Raw genomic sequence first — 22,970 nt, forward strand, 5'->3', positions numbered from 1 at the left:
TGAGCGCCGAGAGCTGGAGCGACCCAGCAGCGCTGAATGCAGAGTCCCTGAGCGCTTTAAAGCGCGACCATTACAATAAGGCAACACAACGAATAACTGACATACTGAGTATCAAATCGTAGCGCTAAGTATAAACAGAATAAAGCACATTAAATGCATACATATCATATATTTTCAATAAAATAGAATATCCCCAAGCTACAGCAGATTGAGGGGACCAGTAAATAGGTGCACTTAACTCTTGCTGTGAGCAGCCAAGAAAGAGGATGATGGGAGCACGCAAGGGGTTCTTATGGACTATGGGGGCGTGCCTATACTCATGTGTTATCATGGGAAATGTAGTTTGTTTCACTGTTATTTATGAAAATATTAATTTTCATTGGCTGCTGTGTTTATTGCAGTAAAGAAATGTGAAGCATAATCTGCATCCTCCGGTCCTGTAATAGAATTTGCTGACATATTAACCCAGTGTTGATTCGCGCCTCTGGTAATAGCACGCCTCGCGCCCCTCCCACGTGCTTCCGTGGCTGATGGCGGACGGTTCAAGGGTCTCTTTCTTTCTCCTAATAAACAGACCGTTTATACAGCATCTCACAGACAAGGAGCAGCGCAGGGCGGAGTGTCCGAGTACTCGGTTTTACGTCAAGGTATACTCTATATTATATGTTTATATCTGACAGGCGCTTGGGGTTAACAGTTCAACAAGTTATTTTCTATAATGTGGGACTTATTTTTCGAAACAAAACTCAGACTTACGTTTCAGGTGCATTTTTATTATATTTGCTATAGTTATTTTATTTGGTGATCCGACTCATTTTATTTAATTTTATGTTCTTGAAAAGGGTAGTAGCTCAAAAAAACAGTACAACATTGGCAAGTGTTTGTTTAATTGTGGCAGCAAGAACATCTGAAACGTGAGACGGAACACATGGGGCCCATCATCCGGGTCAGACCGGATTCTAGAAATCAGGGTGTGCTGGGAGGCTGCGGGGCAGGTGTTTGGGGTAGTGTATATTTACAGTTTCATCACTGTCTGCAATTTGTGTAAACAGAGGCGCTATCATTTATAACGGCGGAGCCTGTTATGTTTTTTAGACGTTCTCTATACATCTTTGAGTTTGTAGCTGTCACTCCGGGTCGAGCAGATGTACACATTGTAAAAACAATGAATTATAGTAAACAACGCCGGTCACTTGTGCCCAACATCAGGGGTTGTATCACTGTGATGTTATTAGTATCCAACTCACAGTCTAATTCAAACCAGGGTGCCCAGGTTGCTGTTCGTGCCACTGTGTATCTTCATACATGTGTGTGAACATGTCTGTACAATCATGTGCGTGTGTGGGGCTATCTGAGCACATATCTGTTTTGCTTCTCTGGGTACCTAAGTGCTGATACCTGTGTGTTGAAGGCATGTGCCTGTGTGTGTCAGCATGTTTCCATGTGAGTACATATATGTGTGGCTGTGACTCTCCGTGGACATGTCAGTGTTTGTCAACTCATCTTTGACTGGGTTTGTTTTTGTGGGTGGTGTCATCTCTGTTGTGACCATATGTCTGCGTGTGGGTAAGTGCCAGTGCGTTCCTGTATATGTCTGTGTGTGTATTTGCCTATTTCTGTGAACGATTGTGTGTCACTGTGTCTGCATGTGCTGTGTGACTGTGTGGATACATGGCAGCTGTGGTTTCTTGATTCTCTGTTGGTACTTATATCTGTGACTGTATGTATGTGTGTGTATGTTGAAATACCTGTGAATGGCTAAAGATGTGTGTTTTTTATATTGTTTATTATTTTATTTTTTTTGTTATAAAGAATACAATCACAACCACTGTTACAGGGTTAGCCAAGAATGGATAATAGTAGTTTATACATTTGTGGATATCTAGCTAGCCCCAATTGTTTGTTTTTTTTAGACCGAAAAAGATGTAAGAGGGAAAGGACAGAAAAAATTAGTGGTGAAACATAAAAGGAATAGGACAGGCGTGGAGAGAGATACAGTCTCTTTACATTACATTGGCATCAGCTATACATTCTGCATTACATCTGACCCACTTTTAGGATGTTTGAGCTCGCATGAAGGTCCAACCATGTTATACTAAGGAGCAAAATTATGGGGGTTCATACGAGTCTAGGTAAGTGCCCAGAGCTTCCCATAACACACTCGGAGACGCTTTCCAGGGTGAACATTGTAGTGCAATATTGTCTGCTCCTCTGAGATGCGTGGCCCAGTTGATCCATCCTTTGTAGCTAGTTTTGCTCGAGTCTTTCCAGTTGGTTAGGACCATTTTCACAGCTGCTGTCAGTAAAAGGTCCATTAGGTCCTTATCTTGTTCAGTTCTCAAATTTGTGCCATGAACGCCGACATGAGGGTGGAGTTTGAGTCTATTTTATTAAAAAAAAAAAACAACGTAAAATGGCCTTCTCAAAAAAGTGCTCCACAAAGCTACAAAGGTGGTAGATAAAGGCTTCTTTCCAATACTGGTACATGAAGAAGTTGTGATGATATATGAGGTTTGGTGAGTTTAATACAAGGATGCATGCATTACAAGTCATATTTAAAAATATGTCTATACTTACACACTTGTGTACCTTGAGTGGGAGAGGGCGCTTTACGTTCCAGAGGCAGGAGTTGTGACATTAGGTCTCGTTCAAACTCAGAAAGGGAGGGTATCTCTCTGAGCTGGGTCTGAGGGGTATTCCAACAAAGGTGACCTGGAGGAAAAAATTACCGGGGAGTGGAGTTTGCCAGAACCTGAGGAGCATAACTTGACCAGATGTGAAAGGGATCATGTGAGACCCTGTCATGCATCTCCTTCACCAGAAGAGGTTGCATCAGTTTAGCATACAAGAGATCAGTGCGTTCAGCAGGATTACGACTGAGTGAAATGGGAATTATTACCGGATGTTCTTGACATTGAACAGGTGGTACTGAGGTGTTAGTGGTGACTGATTGAAGTCCTACTCTGAAGTTAAATTGACACCTACAGTTTCTTTATACCCTAAAGATGCCAAATCCTATTTAATAAACCTGATTAACCACTTTCCCCACAAGGTACACTGCCAGGCCATGTCTCACCATTACTAAAAAGACATTGGACAGAACTTCTGACCTACTCTTTTTAGCTAGGGTGCTAGGTAGCTGTATGTAGACCCATCTCAATTTTATCATAGTGGAAAAGAAACTTCATTGTCGAACTCCTGTTTTGCTGAATTTCAGGTGAGGATACACCATAGAGGCCCTAACCCGAAAAATAGTTGATGAATTGAAGATTCTCAACTAGGATAACTGATTCCTGCATGTGGTGTGGTACCAGAATATCACTGTGAGAATATAATCTAATTAGAGAAAATGTACATCCCATGGGTTAGTATTTTTGTAAATAGTATTTAGGACACTATTTTTATCACAATGTTTCTATATTTGCCTGCCTTCTCATCTTCCAGACCTTTCAGCATATTTTGACACAGTTGATCACTCCACTCTCATAAGGATTAGCGAGGAGAGAATATCGCAGTCCTCAAATGGTTCTTATCATGCTAGATGAACAGTGTCAGTACATGAAAAGAAGGTCGTTGGCTCCAAAAAGCAGTCCCTCAAGCTCGATCCTCACGACTATACCTTTCAATCTTTTTATGGAACATTTCTCATACGTTTTACCAATCTAATATATTGTACCAGTTTTACATGGAAAATAAGTTGTTTGAGATGGTGAACTTGTGTCCTAAATCCTGGAGAATAGTCAATATGGTTAACACAATATCACCTCAAAGTAGAGGGACTTACAAAGGGGTTTCTTCGTCCCACCACACTCTAAATCTACTATTCTGCTGAGATTTTGACCCAATGACCTCTCTGTTCTGAACTGCAGATGCTCAGTTATAGATTGGCACAAACCTCTTGGTTTAATCTCAGTTGAACACCTCAGGCTGCAATCTCACGTAATATAATTGTATGTAGGACAGTTTTTTCACTTATCTTGAAGAATTGACTAATTTTATCCCGGGACTGGATTTCAATAAGTGGTCCAAAGCGCTCATGCTCTTGAAGTTAAACTACAGTTAATCGGTTCTCACAGGCATTTCCTACCTGCAACTGAACCCTATCAAAGCAGCACTGAATGCCACTGCACAATGGGACACAGTCGCAATAACGTTCTATCACATCTTGCCAATCCAAATGAAATGGCTTCCCATAGAGGCAATGAGTTTCTGTACCTTAACATGCCTCACTCGCAAGGCACTGGACTTTGAGACCCTGACCTTTCTGGTTATCTCAGGCAGCCATTGACCCCTTCAGAGGTCTGACCACTTCAGCTTGAAACTCCAGCCTATAAAAAAGAAAGGTTCTCTTACACAATCTTTCTCTGGAATAGATCCCAGTATGTTTAACTCCATTCCACTAGCTGTCAGGGCCACCTCTTTCTAGGAAAATGTTTCAAATCGATCTGAAGAGCCCGCACTGCTCTGCATGCATAATATATGAATGATTCAAGTTCTAACTTAGTTCTATCAAATTCTCTCTCTGTGTCTGCATTTGTGCATTTGTTCCTATCAATTATCAAATTTAAATACTGATTATACTGCAACTATTTCACTAACTAAAAGACTAGCCCAGAGCCTGCGTTTTCCCTATTACTACTTTATGTTCAGCCATTATGTATTTTTTTTCTAGGTGATGTGCAACCTTTGGAACTTTCTGTACATTCTTGTAATTGGTTGAACAACACTCATGTAAAGTGCACTGCAACCCTGGGTGCTTTGCTTGTACAACATAAAATCACGTATAAATAAATTAATCAACACAAAAAATCTCTCCAAGTAAGCTTATCTACAGTGAGAGCAGAGGAGAACCAAGTAAGGAGCTTTGGGGAAAGCCAGTTGGTAGGGTGGTCAGCGGTGAGAGAGAGTGGGGACCCAAGAGACTGGTAATGTGTCTGAAGACGAGGGGAGAAACAGACAAGAGCTTTGGCCATGATCCAAGTGAGGCAAGGGGCATGAACGCATCAGAGCCATTGGGAGCCTCAGCAGCAGGTGAGTGGCTGAAGAGAATGTGTATGAAGGTGTGGTGAATATAGTGAACAGAGAACGGAAGATAGATTTAAGGAAGGTAGATTCGAGGGCCATTTAAGTGAAGCGCAATTCACAAACTTCTAATTGCAAGTATTAAGTAGCTAGAAGTTTAACTGGTAGAATAAGTTGGTTGTATACCAACCATTCAAGAGCTTAGGTGAAAAAAATATGGATTTGAGGTGATTATTGGCTTAACATTGATGTTAGGTATCAACAGATGGATGTTTCAGCAGGGGAAGAATAATAGCATATTGTTAGAAAAGACTAACCTTGTCTTCTGGATCCACCAGGAGTGATGCACTCTTCCTCCCCTCTCCAAATGAATCACACTCAGTAGTAGAGACCGGGAAAGGGTAATGGAGGGAGAGTAAGAGCAGAGACACTGGATACCTCCACTCTGACTTGATGCGCTGCTGACCACTGACGTTTGTAGGTCAAAGTGGAAATCCAAAGGTAAGATGAGCTATCTTAATATGGCAACTTTAAAGCAATGTATTTAACCCTAACAATGAAAAAGCACACAGTCTAAAATTATCTCTATGTAACAAAATGATGTTCTGCTAAGGGTGACAGGACTTGGGGCTAGATGTAGGTAATTTAAATTTACTGATTCGAAAATACCGAATTTTACCGATTCGGTATTTTCGAGTCTAATAATTGTAATAAATAAAACAAATTTCGTAGCGCGCCCTGCATCGCAAAATGCGATGCAGCTCGCGCTACGAAATTCGTTTTAATAATTACATTGTTTACTTACCTCCAATTACCCATATTCTGATTTTTAGCACCCTCCACCCTGCCCCTCCCCCGCCCCGCCTTTCTGTACCACCGGCACTCCCTCCACGGGCCGCAGCTGGTTGTGTTGTATGCACTACTCCTTGTTACGTCATTACAGGACCTCAGTTCATGGCCAGGGTCTCCCAGTCATGGCTCTGCAGGTGACCGCTCTAGCGCCTGCGCTGCTAATTTCCTCAGGTATTTAACATGCCAGGCAGTGTCTTCCGGGTTTGAGTCTTACAGGTCTTTCTGCGTCTTGTTTGGCAGAGCAAGAGTTAGGCAAAGACAATAATTTGACACATTTGATCCATAATCCACCATCTGTTGCCTAATCTGCAGATTGCTAAAAAAATGCATCTAGTTCAACTGCTTACAAAGAATGCTTTGCATGGAATGGAATGCATCTCCCTCCACTTTGCTAGTTGATTGATGAATTCAGGCATTAAAGAGATGAGCATTTCTTACAACAGGTGTTAATATCCTAGTGGGGATTACTGGATTTGGGGACATGCTTTTCTGTGTTTTTATCACAACAGGAAACACCACCATGCTTAAATATATTGGAAACAGTTAAGTTCATCTCTGTAAACCACCAGGAATCATTCTCCTGAACTTTATCCGCTGTTTTGGGCTCCATTACTTCCTAGTTATACAAATATATTTATGTACTTACATGACATTGATATCAATACATTTTTGATTGTAATGTTTTCCAAGCATCAGCTATTTTAGATTGACCCTAAGAATTTCAGAAAACTATGAAATATTTACATTTCCTTAAAGTCCCATAAAGAGGAGATCAGAAAGAAAGGGATGGCCATCGCAGCAGACCTATCATGGCTATTCAGGCACATAAATGGGCCCTCCTATACCCCGATACTTAAAACCGCTAAAGCAAAAATAATATCAACCCTAGCTTATGGGTGTGAAGCATTGAGAGGCAGAGACATCTTGGTCCTGGAGAAAATCCTAATTCATATATACAGGAAAATCTTTCATTGTCCCCAATGCACTTCACCAGCACAAATCAGACTTGAGCTTGGGCTAACAAAGCATATTCAAGCAAGGGGAGCAGCTTTGGCTACTCTCTGCTATAAGCTAAAACATACGGAGCCCAATTCTATTATCTACTATGTTTGTGAGGAGATTGCGAAAAAAGCCACGCACGCCCTTTTCAAGTATTTCAATGATACCATCATACTGCTAGGCCTGAAGGAATTGTGGCTAAGCTCAGCAAGCCTACATCAATTCAAAAAAGCGTTATCAAAATCATCTAAAATATCAGCATCCTTAGAGGATAGGGCAACCCAAGCGAAACGCCAACACTCCTGGGTTGTATTGAACAGCTACACATCCCTGAAACCCTAGCAGTACCTTGCGGAAGCCTTAAATCCCAAGACAAACAATTCTTGTTCTGCCGAATGGGCGGATTCCAGTCACTACCATTTATTAAGCCCTGGATGAGGACAGCTAGAGATATGGCCTGCAGGTCATGCGGGTTGGCTGTTGAAAACCTGGTCCACACCATCTGTCTCTGCCCAACCACACTATGAATTCGCCGAGTACTCTTGTGCCCCCATTGGAAAAAGCAAGGGGTGCATACTTGCAGGGAAGCAGTCCTGACCCGCTTTAATTCATCAGATACAAGTTCCATTGCTAGAATAGTTAAGTACACTCATTGTGTGGAAAAGGCACTCATAAAGGCAGAAAAACCTCGCCAGGGGCCCACAATCCAACGTGCCTCAACAACAGACTGACTACAGCTTCCTGTGTGAGGAAATAGACCCCTATTTGGACAGCGCCAACAAAGCACCCTTCATCTGTCCACCCTGTCATTCTAAAGTGCACCTTGACCAACAACATTTATCACCCTGCATTCTTATAGATGTATAAAAAAAAAGGGGAACATATGGTTGATTATTATTTAAATCACATGGTTTTATTGAAATTTTAACCAATCAGTATTAATGTTGCGCTTTTGTTGCTTTTTATTGTAAAGATTTTAAATAATCATACAAAAAACATATATTATATATTTTTTTTAAATGTAAAAAAATATTATTTTAAGTTCTTATCCTTTGAATGTTAATGTGCCTTTTTGCAAGACATATCATAATATTATTTACATGCTAAAAGTCGTAGTTGTTTTCTGTTGGAGAATTGTGCCCACATAAGCTGCACAGCATAGACACATAACAGACAGGGAGATATCGACTTGATTCTGACACCAATGAGTCACTAACTCACCAATTAAGGATCTGTCATTTTTTTTTACATATTTTATTGGAGTTTCAAATAACACATTTGATATCCATTACATTACATTTCTATATTCATTTTCAACTATTAGTTACATCGTATCGACCCTTTGTGCAACTGATCTAGAGTTATGAGATTTTGACAAGGTACTGGAACTAATACACATCCCCTTCTCTTTCCTAATGCCCAACTCCCTTCTTCCCTCCCCCCTAGTAGATCTCCAGCAGTCGTCCTGTATCAGTAAGAGTCGTGTGCCTGAGGGTTGAGTGTAATCCTCGTGGTTTTCTCCCCCTCTCCCTCCTGCCCAGAAGTTCCCCCTTCCGCCATCTTCTAGTGTTGGAGTGTATCAGAATCCCCCTCTCTAAATCCATGTTTCCTCCTCCCTCCCCGCACCCGGCTCGGGCGTACCTCATGGGGATACTCCCATCGAAGTTGTCTCCCCCGAAGGTAATTCAGGCTCTTTCAGGCTATTGACTAGGGCTTTCAAGGCCAGAGCTTGCTACAATTTCCCAATCCTTCTTTTGGCCTTTTGAAGGAGTATCCTCCCCTCGCAGGCCGTCCAACTCTCTAGCTCAGCCTTCCAAGTGAGACTTCCCCCCCCTGAGGATTTCCAATGTTGCGTAATCTTCCGCTTTGCCAGAACCAGGGCCAAGTCTTGAAATCAACTAGTGACCCAGTTCTTAGCATTGTGTGGGAACAGCCCCAATAAACAGTGAGCAGAAGTGGGTGGGATCGGGCGGTCTATTACCCCCCCAATGGTGGTTGCTACTGCTTCCCAAAAGGCCTGTAGCCCAGGGCATGTCCATAGCATATGTAGTAGCTCCACACCCACCTCTCTGCATCTTGGGCATTTCGCATCATCCCTCTGAATAAACATGTTTATCTTTCCGGGAGTGAGGTATGCTCTGTGCAATATGAAAAAGTTGATTAGTCGGATGGGCATATCTCGATGATTTGGGTATCCCCCCTCAATACGTTTTCCGAGGATTTGTCATCTAGGGGGATATTCAGGTCTTCCGTCCAGTTATTCCGTAGTTTAGTCTGGTTGTGTCATATCTCTGCTTTGGGCCCCATATAGCCAGGCAACTACTTTAATTGTACCTCCCCCAGTACCCAAGGACCCACAAGTGGCATGCAGAGGGGGCTTAGCAGGTCCCAATCTTCAATGTGCTGTAATCGCTGCTACTAGCCCCACATGCAGTAGAAAATGCCCCTGGGACAGGTCATACCCTTCTCTGAAGTCCTCAAAAGGCATGAGTTCCCTCCACAAGCTGTACAGATCCCCTATTCTTGTCACTGCTGCTGCTTCCCAATTTTCGAGTCCCACCCAAGCTGATCCACAAGAAAGCACCCCGAGTACGGGTATGGGAAGGTCAGGGGAGTATGGGAATTTGGTCTGCGTCTTTTGGAGAACTTGTCTCCAGCACCGTCTGTCTATCATTATCACTTCAGAATCTTCAGATGTGTCTCTACCCCTACCCAGCAGTAGCGTCCATAAGATTCCTAAGTCTGGAGCAAGTGGGTCCACCTCCCTGGTCTGGGATTGAAGGTCTCCTATCCACCTCCCCACCCACTGTAGTTGGGCCGCTTAGTAGTATTGCGCAAAATCTGGGACCGCTAGTCTGCCTTACCGTGTTGATTGTTGCTTTGTTCAAAGAGCGACCCGCCTCCGGGCCATGCTCACAGGAAGGATGTACTATAGATTGTAAGTCTGCGTACCATTTCGAGGGTATCCACATTGGAAGTGTCGTGAAGTAGTATAGTTGTCTTGGCAACGTCACCATTTTCAAGTGGGCCACTCTTCCAGCTAGCGATAGTGGGAGACCCTTCCACAACTCTATTATGCCTTCAAGGACCTCACTGCCGTAACTAGATTTCCCTCAAATATGTCAGCTGGGGCATGCTATAATTTCACCCCCAAGTACTCTAGACAGTGGGGTTCCCAAGTGAGAGCTCTTAATTCCGCCACGGGTGTCCCAGAAGCCGTCAATAGAAACCATTTGGACTTTCGCCAGTTCATTTTCAGTCCGAGTATTTCTCCGAACTCACCCATCAACGCTCTAGCTCCTGGTAGATCCTCCTGCGCATTACCCAGGAAGAGCAACAGATCATCAGCATAAAGGGCTATATAGTGCGCTTTGGCCCCCAATCGTATCCCTTGGTAGTGTCCTCCTGTGCGGGCCAGGTAGACCAAAGGCTCCATTTCGAGGTCAAAGTGGAGTAGCGAGAAGGGCATCCCTGTCGAGTCCCCTGCTCAACTCTGCATTTCTCTGAGATCGTTCATCCTGCTCAAATTCTTGCTGTTGACCCTGAATTTATTAGTCTAACCCATGCCGAGAAGCCCTGTCCCATTCCCATTTTGTCGAGCACACTGTATAAAAATCCCCACTCAAGACTGTCACAAGCCTTTTCAATGTCTACTGCGAAGACCACTTCTTTGTCTCTCCCTGCACCTCCTCTAGTCATAAGGGCTATGAGCTGCCTGATATTGAGTGCCATATTGCGCCCAGAAAGAATCCTGACTGGTTTTGATGTACAAGGGTCGACATAAGCGGTCGCAGTCTCATAGCCAGTATTTTACTTAGTATTTTAAAATCTAACATTGATAATGGCATGTATGCTTCGCGCTCTGTGGGGCTCTTACCAGGCTGAAGAAGTGGGACAATCAGGGCTTCCCAGGTGGACCCCGGTGGTTGGCCCTCCTCCAGGGCTGCCCCATATACTTCCTCTAATCTGGATGGTAGTTCCTCAACATCCACAGCGTACAGCTCTATGGGTATCCCATCTGTTCCAGGTGTTTTACCTTTAGCCAGTCCCTTAATTGCAGCCCTTGTTTCATGTACATTAATGGGGGCTCCTAAGGCCTCAGCCTCATCAGCATCTAAAGCAGTAAGTGGGATTGCGTTCAAGTCCTCCCCAATCGCATCACTCTCCCCCCGGCTCTTGGCATATATAGTGTTGTAGTGTAGTTCCTATTATCCCAATAGGCTCTGCGCATTGGAATAATACCTTCAATAGTATAGGCCTAGACCAGACGTTAACTAGGTCTTCTATTGTCGATATTAGACTTAAAGTTTTGGGTTTGCCAGCTAGCTCAGAGTTCACTAGAAACTTTCTCGAATAGGCAAGGAGGAGTTGGACCTCCCTGGATAGACAAGAAGGGATTTAGTTTCTGACAACCATAGAACATGACAACTTTGCTCTCCCCTAATCAAGAGTGTATCTCTAGAGTCGTGTGAAAACAAAAGACAACTTATTTTACTCAGTCAGTACGTGCATTCTTAGTCTCACCAGATTGTAGAGAAAAAGGAAGAGACGGGCGTGTTCAATAAAAGATGGTATTTATTGATCAGTCTCTTTTCTCATACAAGAGAAATGGATCGATATTATCGCAATACTTATGGTTAAGTAAAGTGCATACAATAAAAGCAGAAGTATAAAATAATACTGTAAAAACATTTATATGGTTTCTAAGCCATAAGATGGTTTAAAATGAATAAAATAGATACATACACATATACATTTGACTAATCGTGCTCAACTGGTGTTTCTAACTACGCCTACCCCAGTGTACCTGACCTAAGCCTAATACGTGGGCGGGAATAGAAAGTAGCAGTTTAAGTTAAGTTTGTTTTGCCAAGTGACTGACTCAAGAATTCTCTGCAAGGGGTTATTCAGTTCTGTACCTGGAATCTAGGATGAATGAGGGATGGTATCTCTCGTCTCTGGTCTCGATATTCCAGGCTGCCTGCGAGGGCTGCCCGGAAGCGCCGGAGCTGGATTTCTCGGCAGGAGAAAGCAGCGTCTCGTTTTCAGCGCGTCAGGAAGGCGGGGCTGCGCCAGCGGGGTCTGCTCTGCTCTGGGCTTCGGCAGGTCTGGCTGCTCCGATCTCGTCACCACCGCGTGTGTTTGCTTAAGGCAATACCGGTAATATTTATACCTGTAAGGTGCCGAGATTGACGTAAGGATGGACATAGATACGTCAATAAGGATGTCATACGAACTGGTCGTTAGCACATTCTTTTGCTGAAGTTCTCGGTGAAATCAAAACAATGGCCGCAGGGTTTTTCCCAGGTTGTCATAGGTTTGATTTGTTTTGAGAACTCCGTATGCCTTATCAGGGGCTGGAGGAATATTGCTTGTCTAATTAGATGGCAAGCGTTATGACCTAATCAGATAACACGTTCCTGTGCCGTGGTGTGGCTTCATCAGATAACGGTTTCTGCATCATGGGATGGCTGCTAGTTAACTTGTTAACCAGAACAGGGTCAGGAATAGGGGGATCGATACAGAACCTATAGGAATACATCACACCCACTCCACGCTAACTATGGCCATGTTTACGAATCTAGGCATAGTAAAACATACTGTAGAGTATCGTGTATACCTTACCACCCCAAAATACATATAATGCATTTCGAAATTATGTAATGTACGGGAAAATGAAATAGCCATATGTACTATATGCACTTAAGCAGTAGACTAATGCTAAATTAATCACGCATGTATACATTATTAGTAATCGAATATGAGAATTACACATGAAATGGCTCTTAATACAGAAAAAAGGTTCGAGACCATTCCATCACAGAATAAAATAATTATGAACATACCAGCGGGCAGCTAATGTCTATAAAGTTTCTAAAAATAGAAATTTTAGTTCTCTAAGAATAGTTCTTACTTTAAGCAGATGATAAGTGTCCCGAAAAAATCGTAAAAATATTTTGGGGCTGCTGAAAAAATTGCTGTCCGTGAACTGGAGGGGAAATTGTTCATGCTACTTTATTATTAAAGTTGAAGGCCAAATTCAGGGTGTTGGGAACGCCGTGTGCTAGCTTGCTCAAAAGTCTCTATTTCTGCTCTGGTGAGAACATCATATCATTTAGACTGTCGAAAAAGCTGTCAACAGCTTCCTGGGAGAGTTCCACTAACTCGGAAAAAGGTGTAACCATGCATTCGTGCGCATGATTGTCTCCATTGACATTTTGATTAGTATTGCTGACAGAAGGTCGTACCTGATCGATGCTGCTTTCATCTTGGACTTCACTACCCCTTAATCGTAGTGGTGAAGTTTCCACGAATGCCGTCATCAGGATTGGTAGCCGTTGAGGGCAGCACAAAGCATGAGCCGTTATCGGACCCAACAATGTTTCTGCATCCATAGGCGCATCCGATTGTAGCGTCAGACAGGTGTCCAACACGCATTCTTCTCCGCACAGCAAGCACCTTAATACAGGTAAAACACATCGATGCCACATTGGTCGAAATGAAAGAAACCAAGTCATGTTCAGGTCTCTAAGCCGGGATAGTCCCAGGATTTTTGATATCCGGTCCCGGTATCCAATGGCTCGGATTGTTTCTTCCCTTGTCGCAGGTGTTTTGTCTGTGACACGGTTTGCCATAACGAAATATAAGGACTAAGAATAGGATTCCTGCAATTAGTCCCAAAATGAGGGGAAGTCCGCCAAAAATCGAATGGACGAAATCTGGAAAAATACCCAGTATGGCTTTGAATGGTGTTAATGCCATCGAAAATACTGTCTTAAATACTTTTGAGACTCCACTGGTATCAGAAATATTTAAGATTTCATTCAGGATTTCTGCGAAATGTATGGGGGAATTAGTTGATAACAATGAGTGAATCTCTGCAGTCGTCCTTGCGACTAGGAGATCATACGTTTCTTTTGATGACGTGAGCCTGGTCGGCGTCTGAAGAAGCACTGTTTTCATTCTGCTTAAAGTGTCTATTCGAATAGAAGTAATTTTCAAGTTGGGCCATGCCCTTGCCTCCCTGTCTGGAAAGGAGCTGGGGAACAATAAGCGTCCACAGCACTTGACCTTCGCAGTCGTAGTTACGAGATAAGGAGTCCCGGGCATAAGACTACAACATCTGCGGTCCACAATTAGAATGTAACTCCCATTATAGAGTCTTTGAAAAAATGGTTCTATCTCTGTTGCAGGTGTGCCTAGCTGGTGACATGAAAGGTTATTTGAGTTCCCTTCACAGGCTCCATGCAAACTAATTCCATTACACAGAAGTGTACCGCTTAGTGACATCGCACAATTATTGCCACTAAGAAACACTTTCTGTCCTTTATTACTGACACATGCATGTGAATAGGGCAAGTTCCATGTTGTCTTAATGTACCCTTTTCCCAATTTTTCGTACATGCCAGCCTGTATATATTTTTGGCAGTATTGAAACCTGAAGGTTGATATAGGAATATTAATTATCCCATGTATTATCCATTCACTGACAGGTCGTTCTGACATTGTCACTGGTAATCTCTCAAGTTTCTCAATGCTCAGGATTGTATAATCAGCACCCTTCTGTGCCATACTGATTTGTTTATCAGTAAGGTTAAAGATATTGAATAGTGACGTTGTGTTGATTAAACGCCAAGGCACATAGCCTGAACGCAGATTTTGTAACGTCCAGCCAAGCTGTACAATAGAACGCAATTGAGACTGACCGTGTTGTAACAACAGTAAGTCTTGCGATAATATGTCGATTGCTGAAGACACAATGCTGTCCAAAGAAAAAATTCTGGAGGACAGAGTCATTAACCCATTGTCCACTATAGAAAGTGATTTTTCCAAATTAATACGGTCAATTTCCCGTATACTTTCTGCTGTCTCAATTTGAGTCACCTTCCAGGCCTTGTTGTAAGCTGCATATATAGAGGCTGCTATGAAGCGTTTTTGACGCTGTTTGCGTGGTCCCATAATGAAATCACGCAAGTCAGCACCATCAGTAAGTAAAGTTAGGTGTTGCTTAATTTCTGCCAGTGTGGAAGTTTGTAGCCATTGAAGGCAGAGTTTGCCCACACTGTAGGTGGTGATTATCCCTGGGTGTTGTCTTTGGGAATATCTAGGGTCTGGCCTGGTCAATGTGAACCCCTGTGTTTTGTTCAGGAATCTATCTTGACAGTTATTAGTATCTGTGGGCCAGATTAACCATTGTTTCCAATCAGGATGTGTTCTGTTTTGGTTTAATACATAGTTTACGTCTATCTCTTCATCTGTAGAGCTATTGCTGTTCATTGTTGGCTTTGGAATAGACGGTTTATTTAAGTCTTTGATTTTGGCTCGGCCAAGACAGGTAGTTTGTTGAACAGTGTCATTTAAAAATATAATTTGTTCTGGGATCATGCAGGCTCTAAACAATGATTCTATACCTTGTACTTGCCATTCTTTTGTACCCCAAACACTTTTTACTTCAACATTTTTGTCCCAATAATCAAAACCAAAAGTATTCATTTGTTCAAAAAATGAGTCTGAATATATCAATTTCGTGTTTGTTATCATGGTCTTTGTCCCTGTCTTATTTGACAATTTGAAATAAAATGTTTCAGCATTACTTGTGTTGAACCCTGAAAAGTATGAATATTTGTCGTAAAAGGTTCTTGAGCTTCCTTTTGGAGGGGTTGCACAATGTTCCCATTGATTATAATTTAAAACATTTCTAGGTTGTGCCGATTTATGTAAAACATGGTTACCATAGTGGTTGTAACAGTACATACTATCATAATTTGTCGAACCCTGCAAATCATGTTTGGTAAATTTAGCAGACATCACTAAGTCAGACATCATATCATTTATGTTTTCAAAGTCCCAATCATCAGCAAATGAGCTTGGTTTTACAAAGTCACTTAACGAGATCTTGATTTGGTGTGGATATTTCAGGATTTCAACCGGACCATAAATTTCGTAGTCAGTATTGTCCCATGCTACCCCACCCGGTATAGGATTGGCTGTGAAGTTGACTGAAGAAAGTTCTCTTTTCTCGACGTGTGAAGATGTGTGTGGCTTGAGGATCAAGTTGATTTTCTGACTTGCTGTGTCCAATTTAGCATATTTTCCCTCAATGAAGCGTCCCAAAGTTAGTACCATGATGAGCCAAAGTATGAGGATAGATGCACCAAAGCCCACCCAAAATTCAATCCATGGAGAAATTAGATATGTTTCTTTCAGATGTTTCAAAAGTTCTTTAGCTTTGTCTTTAAAGGTTTTTGTTGATGGCTGTGTTTTTGATTCACTGAGGTCTTCAGAGGAATCATCGAAGTTTATGAAGTAGCCGGATGCAGTTCTGTCAATTGTTTCAGGATTACTATTTCTTGCATATTCGTTTGTTACTTCATTGTAGGTTGGTGTGTCTCTACTAAATGTTTTTATTTGGGTTTTCAGAGGTTTAAGTTCCATTGCATTGTTGCATAGTCCTTGTTGTTGTTCTGTAGGCGTTTCGAATGTGATTAGCCTCTTAGTTAGGACCTCTGTATTGGTAGCAAACCTTGGTGTTCTGCTACTTATCGGGAGACCACTTGGCCTACTGTTTGTTATCGGCCACATGATTGTGGTTTTACCAGGTCGATGGATACAACTCGGTTCTCCTTTTTACCAGCAAGCGGCGGTAGTACTACTGATCTTGTCCCGTTGATAGACAAGACAGGAACTGCTTTTCTGTAAGAAGGCCCAAATTCCTTCTTTACCGCGATCTTTTCTCTGACTAGATCCCCGACTTTTGGAATCCAGACAGGTCTTGCTGGGACAGGTGGTGGTTCTTCAGTGGTTGTTGGCTGCTGTTTCAACTTTATGTTGCTCAGGTCTTTTCTTGTTTTGTTTAAGTCCTGCAAAATAGCCAAACGATCTTTGATATCAAAGCATTTTTCCTTCACCACTAAACTAAAATAATACTAAACTGAAAATAACTTGTGTCACTAAATAACTTGTATTTTTAACTAAATTGTCACAGAATACTTGTGCTTTTTAAATCTACACTGTCACAGAATACTTGTGCTGCTAAAGTTACTCACCGGTTAGACCTGCCGTGTAGTCAGCGGAGCCAGCGCTGACGTCACACGCGTTCACCCCCTCGCGCCCTCCCGCCACGAGCGGAGGCCACGCCCCTTATTAGGCCACGCCCCCAACAAACACTCGCGCATAAAAAGCGCCGCGTTAGGGCTCCCAGCAAAGATCAAGGATCGACTCCTGAGGCGGAAAGCCGGGAGTAAGGCTACTAAACTGAAAATAACTTGTGTCACTAAATAACTTGTATTTTTAACTAAATTGTCACAGAATACTTGTGCTTTTTAAATCTACACTGTCACAGAATACTTGTGCTGCTAAAGTTACTCACCGGTTAGACCTGCCGTGTAGTCAGCGGAGCCAGCGCTGACGTCACACGCGTTCACCCCCTCGCGCCCTCCCGCCACGAGCGGAGGCCACGCCCCTTATTAGGCCACGCCCCCAACAAACACTCGCGCATAAAAAGCGCCGCGTTAGGGCTCCCAGCAAAGATCAAGGATCGACTCCTGAGGCGGAAAGCCGGGAGTAAGGCTACTAAACTGAAAATAACTTGTGTCACTAAATAACTTGTATTTTTAACTAAATTTTCACAGAATACTTGTGCTTTTTAAATCTACACTGTCACAGAATACTTGTGCTGCTAAAGTTACTCACCGGTTAGACCTGCCGTGTAGTCAGCGGAGCCAGCGCTGACGTCACACGCGTTCACCCCCTCGCGCCCTCCCGCCACGAGCGGAGGCCACGCCCCTTATTAGGCCACGCCCCCAACAAACACTCGCGCATAAAAAGCGCCGCGTTAGGGCTCCCAGCAAAGATCAAGGATCGACTCCTGAGGCGGAAAGCCGGGAGTAAGGCTACTAAACTGAAAATAACTTGTGTCACTAAATAACTTGTATTTTTAACTAAATTGTCACAGAATACTTGTGCTTTTTAAATCTACACTGTCACAGAATACTTGTGCTGCTAAAGTTACTCACCGGTTAGACCTGCCGTGTAGTCAGCGGAGCCAGCGCTGACGTCACACGCGTTCACCCCCTCGCGCCCTCCCGCCACGAGCGGAGGCCACGCCCCTTATTAGGCCACGCCCCCAACAAACACTCGCGCATAAAAAGCGCCGCGTTAGGGCTCCCAGCAAAGATCAAGGATCGACTCCTGAGGCGGAAAGCCGGGAGTAAGGCTACTAAACTGAAAATAACTTGTGTCACTAAATAACTTGTATTTTTAACTAAATTGTCACAGAATACTTGTGCTTTTTAAATCTACACTGTCACAGAATACTTGTGCTGCTAAAGTTACTCACCGGTTAGACCTGCCGTGTAGTCAGCGGAGCCAGCGCTGACGTCACACGCGTTCACCCCCTCGCGCCCTCCCGCCACGAGCGGAGGCCACGCCCCTTATTAGGCCACGCCCCCAACAAACACTCGCGCATAAAAAGCGCCGCGTTAGGGCTCCCAGCAAAGATCAAGGATCGACTCCTGAGGCGGAAAGCCGGGAGTAAGGCTACTAAACTGAAAATAACTTGTGTCACTAAATAACTTGTATTTTTAACTAAATTGTCACAGAATACTTGTGCTTTTTAAATCTACACTGTCACAGAATACTTGTGCTGCTAAAGTTACTCACCGGTTAGACCTGCCGTGTAGTCAGCGGAGCCAGCGCTGACGTCACACGCGTTCACCCCCTCGCGCCCTCCCGCCACGAGCGGAGGCCACGCCCCTTATTAGGCCACGCCCCCAACAAACACTCGCGCATAAAAAGCGCCGCGTTAGGGCTCCCAGCAAAGATCAAGGATCGACTCCTGAGGCGGAAAGCCGGGAGTAAGGCTACTAAACTGAAAATAACTTGTGTCACTAAATAACTTGTATTTTTAACTAAATTGTCACAGAATACTTGTGCTTTTTAAATCTACACTGTCACAGAATACTTGTGCTGCTAAAGTTACTCACCGGTTAGACCTGCCGTGTAGTCAGCGGAGCCAGCGCTGACGTCACACGCGTTCACCCCCTCGCGCCCTCCCGCCACGAGCGGAGGCCACGCCCCTTATTAGGCCACGCCCCCTGGTCCACAACCCATAACACCATAAAATATGTGTAACGCTCGGTCGCGCAGCGGGCGAGCGCAGCGGGCGCGACGGATGCGCGCCGAAGGCGCGCCTAAGGCAAGCCCGTCTGCGCCCGTCCGCGACCGACCGGGACCAGGGGCCATACCCCCTACAGGACCCAGCCCTTCCAGGGCCAAACCTACTCGCTACACACGTAGCGATCTATTAGCTCTTCACAACGCCACCATGGGTGCCAGATCTCTCCCATGTGTCCAAACGGGCCCTGGTCATGCCTATGGCCCTATCTCGTGCCGCTCATGTCGATGGTCCGGCATGGAACAGCTTGCTATTTTACATCACTCTTCCCCCACTAGCAATCTGCTGGAATTAAAATGTTTATATTTTAATGCCAGGTCTTTACCTAAACATGCACTGGAAATCTGGGACATGCTGATATCCATGACCCCCGACCTAGTTTTTATTACGGAAACCTGGCTAACCGATTCCAGCGCCCCAGATCTAGCTAATGCCCTCCCCTCCAAATACAAAATAATCACACAAAACAGACCAGGGAAAAAAAAAGGAGGCGGAGTTGCCGTGATTTTCAGAGATCACCTAACTTGCCTCACGGAAACAATAACCACATACCCCGAACTTGAAACATTACCATTCAATATCTCTCTAGAGGGCCTTATTATACTAGCGGGTGCTGTTGTCTATAACCCCCCAGGACAACCAACTTGTGTTAGTGCCAAATTATTAAACCAACTACTACCATCCTGCCTAAAACGTAACAACTACATGGTCATAGGAGATTTCAACGTCCATTATGAAAGCATGATTGCCCCCGGATCCGCTCAGCTGAAATACGACATGGAACTCCTACAGCTTAAACAGTGGGTCGAGGGTCCTACGCATTCAGCAGGGCACACCCTGGACCTCCTCTTCACGAATATTGAGTCTACCATTATGAATGATATCCTCCCCCTGTCCTGGTCTGATCACTCCATGATATCCTTCTCATTTAAACTTCCCGGTAAACCCATGAATCCCAAACTTATCCCACCCACCACCAACAGAGCCTGGAGACTCATTAACGACTCCAACTTTCACAAACATTTCCCTGACACAAACATCATCCTTAAGGATGACGCCTCCATCGGTACCAACGTCACTCTCCTAGAAACGGGAATTCGCCAAACACTAGACACACTGGCGCCCCTACGAGTGATAAGGGAAAAAACTGCCACCAGGGAAAAATGGTACACTCCTCTCCTCAAAAGCCTCAAAAGGGAATGTCAAAAAACCGAACATCGATGGAGACAAATAAAGGATTCGGAAACCAGAGTTAACTATGTCACCAAACGGAAACAATACATCTCAGCCATCCGAGCCGCAAAAAAAGCATACCTTAGTCAACGTATCCTTGATAACCAAAACTCCACAAAAGAACTGTTTAAAATTGTAAAGGAACTCAGCAATCCCTCTAGTACCTCACAAACCCTCACTCCGTCAACTGAGGCCTGCGACCGCATTAGCACCTTTTTCATGGACAAAATTAACAAAATATATTCCACCTTCACCCCCCCACACTCCCTTCACTCGCACGACAACCCTGACAAGAACTCACCAGCATCAGACAACAGCAACTCCCAACAAGACACAGGCAATCTAACAAGCCTAACAAGTTTTCAACCAGTCTCTGAAACCGAGGTACTATCTGTACTACAAACAATCAAATCTGGCTCTCCTGCAGACCCATGCCCCCACTTTGTGTTCTCCGCAATCGCACCAACGCTCTGCCCACTTATTACCAAACTTTTTAACCAGTCACTCACCTCCGCATCCTTTCCTGAAACTTGGAAGCACGCATCCGTGATCCCCCTTCTGAAAAAAGCCGGATCCGACATCACTAATCCTGAAAACTACAGGCCCATCTCCCAGCTCCCCTACCTCTCCAAGGCTTTGGAAAAACTGGTTAATACCCAATTGTCCAGATATCTGGAGGAGAATTCACTCCTGGACCCCACCCAAACCGGCTTTAGAGCCAACAATAGTACCGAGGCAACGCTGCTGGCAGTGTCGGACAGTGTGAGATGCATCACAGATCAAGGGGGATCTGTGGCTCTGATACTGCTCGACCTGTCAGCGGCGTTTGACACGGTGTCACACGACCGCCTTTTAAACATCCTCCTAAGCAAAGGAGTGCAAGCCACAGCTTTGGGCTGGATTAAATCGTTTCTCAGCAATCGCAGCCAATCAGTCCATATGGGCCAATTCCACTCAAAACCCTACCACATCAGCTGTGGAGTCCCACAAGGGGCCTCACTAAGCCCCACTCTCTTTAATGTCTACGTATCATCTCTGGCAGACATTGCAAGAAAGTGGGGCATCGGCATATGTTCATATGCCGACGACACACAGCTGATGGTGAAAATGGATGAGGGACCAGAGACAGCAAAAGAAAAGCTACACGGCTGTCTCTCTGAAATGGCTAGCTGGATGCGCACCCATTGCTTAAAGCTAAATGCCGGCAAATCAGAGATACTTCTGTTTGGAGGAGCTAAACTCACATGGAATGCCACATGGTGGCCATCCTCACTGGGATCGGCTCCTACTCCAAAACAGCATGCCAGGAATCTCGGCATCATTATGGACGATGTCGTGTCCATGAAGGACCACATCCGTTCATTATGGGGCAAGGGATTCGCAATACTTAAACTCCTGGCAAAAATCTTTTCCTGGATACCCCTGGACTGTCGACGCACTGTCACTCAAGCCCTTCTAGTTAGCCGCCTGGACTACGGAAATGCCCTGTTCGAAGGGATGAACGAACACCTGTTCTCCCGCCTACAGATCCTCCAAAACCAGGCGGCCAAACTGGTATGTAACAAAGGCAGGCGAGACTCGGCATCCGCATGTCTCAAAAGACTCCATTGGCTACCAATGCGTCAGAGGGCCACCTTCAAACTACTCTGTCATGCACACAGAGCTCTTCATAAAACGGGCCCCCTCATTCTTCAAGAGAAAATTGAGTTTTACATCCCCAGCAGGAACCTAAGATCAAACCACCTGGCGCTGGCTAAATCCAAACGCATCTACAAAGCGCGAACTGGCGGTCGCGCCTTCTCATACCTGGCTGCCAAAAGATGGAATGAGCTACCTGTAGACCTCAGACTCACCACAAACTACCTTCAATTCCGCCAAAAACTTAAAACTCACCTTTTCCCCAAAAACTAACTCCCCAATTCAGTCCTCAGCAGTTTCCTTTGATTTACAGCGCCGTGATGTCCCTTGGGACGAGTGTCGCGCTTTACAAAAACCATAAATAAATAAATAAATAAATAAACTGAAGTCTGACTGTCAAGATCTAAGACTAACATCCTAGTTCCAAACAATAATTCGTACGGACTGAATCCCTTCAGAGAATTTCTTGGCAGGTTGGTTAGACTATGTTGGACACTTATTAGATGTTTGACCCACCCAGCTCCCGAACCTAATACCTTTGCTGTTATAGATTGCTTTATGTCACGGTTTTTTCTTTCTACGATTCCGTTTCCCTCGGGATGAAATGGACAAGAGTACCGCAATGCAATGCCCATGCTGGTCATGGCCTCCTTATAAGCTCGAGAGCTAAAAGCAGGACCCTGGTCAGAATGTAGCATGCCAATTGCGTATGTGCCGATAAAGACTCGCAAATCTTTTATAACAGTTCTGGCGTCAGCCGAGCGCTGGGGCCACATCCATATGAATCTCGTGCATGAATCCACTGCGACCAGGATATATTTATAGTTACCATCCCTTTGTAAGGGACCACAGTGGTCCAGATAAACACAGGCTAATGGTTTATCTGAGATTAGAAGGGGCGTCTGTGCTGGTCGTCTCACCGTCGATACTTTCATTCTTTGACATATTTCACATTCTAGAACATAGTTCCATGTTTGTCTTCTCATTTGTGGCCACCAGTATCTCTGTTTTAATAATAATACTGTGGCTAAGACGCCGGCATGTACAGAAG

The 22,970-nt window shown here is 44.2% G+C and overlaps 1 protein-coding gene across 1 annotated transcript in view; it reads left to right on the top strand.

Annotated features, from left to right (window-relative positions):
- Positions 1-574: 574 nt before the first annotated feature.
- LOC144822180 (3 beta-hydroxysteroid dehydrogenase type 7-like) overlaps positions 575-22,970 on the top strand; it is a 125,062-nt gene continuing 102,666 nt past the window's right edge. Inside the window, exon 1 of the mRNA XM_078679371.1 lies at positions 575-647. The gene's annotated coding sequence lies outside the window, so the exon portion shown is untranslated. The remainder of the gene's footprint in view (positions 648-22,970) is intronic.

Source organism: Lissotriton helveticus, chromosome 3_1, assembly GCF_964261635.1.
Source record: "Lissotriton helveticus chromosome 3_1, aLisHel1.1, whole genome shotgun sequence".
In the NCBI taxonomy this organism is placed as follows: Eukaryota; Metazoa; Chordata; class Amphibia; order Caudata; family Salamandridae; genus Lissotriton; species Lissotriton helveticus.